The 849-nt window shown below is 49.1% G+C and overlaps 1 protein-coding gene across 1 annotated transcript in view; it reads right to left on the bottom strand.

The window, feature by feature from the left end:
• TNFRSF11A (tumor necrosis factor receptor superfamily, member 11a, NFKB activator) overlaps nt 1-849 on the bottom strand; it is a 43,480-nt gene that overhangs the window by 20,579 nt on the left and 22,052 nt on the right. The gene's annotated exons all lie outside the window — the stretch shown is intronic.

Genomic DNA, 849 nt, shown 5'->3' with positions numbered 1-849 from the left:
TGACTAGTTTATTTTTCCAATGCTGAATTGACATTTTTCATTTTGAACATGCTTCAAGAGGAAGCCTAACCCAATGGAATCCATCTGTTTTCAACCCAGATGAGACAGAGGAGGTTGAGTTATTTAAAATCAGCAAAGTCTTTGGCTCCTTTGTTGTCACTTACTTGGTCCAGGGTTTGCATTTGTCCGTGGAAGAAAAGGTATCTGAGAAGGAGCCTGCAAGGCAAGGCTTGCACACCGTGTCCTTGTTGAGCTGCACTGTCAAAAAAAACCCAACCGGAAAAAAACGAACAAAAACCAAACAAGGACACTTAGAGATCAGCCAGGATGGTGTTCCAGAGGCCCAGAGGCGAGGAGCTGCCCCTCTCTGCTCCTCGTCTCCCCTTTTCTGCTCTCGACACCCAGGTCTAATTGCTTCAGCCCCCGCTGGCTTGTGCCGGTGCACCAGTTCTGTCCCCAGCGGTGAGTTATGGAACTGCGTTCAGAACGGTAACCGGCTCAGTGCCAGACCACTAACACCGGTATCTGAGGTCCAGGTCCAGCTAGCTCTGCTCCTGACCCTTTGCTGTTCAGAGCCACTGCCCTGGTCACCCACACCTTGTTTCCTAGTCTGGGATTCTGTGCCCGTCGCTCCTGCTGTCCACCTCCTCTTTTCCCCAGGCACCTGGCTGCTGGCCCCTTTCTGCCTTGCTGGCTTACAGGAGCCTTCATCTGCAGGGAGTGGCAGCCCCATTACTGCTTTTAAGGGAAATTTACTGTCCTGACCCCTGCTGGTGAGCTTAATCTCAGTATGAGTATTGAAGTGTCAACAAAGTTTTCTCAATTAAAAAAAAAAAAAAAAAAAAAAAA

The sequence above is a fragment of the Propithecus coquereli genome, unplaced genomic scaffold, assembly GCF_000956105.1.
Source record: "Propithecus coquereli isolate 6110/MARCELLA unplaced genomic scaffold, Pcoq_1.0 Scaffold229, whole genome shotgun sequence".
Lineage (NCBI taxonomy): Eukaryota > Metazoa > Chordata > Mammalia > Primates > Indriidae > Propithecus > Propithecus coquereli.
This window is presented reverse-complemented; position numbering and strand designations above follow the sequence as displayed.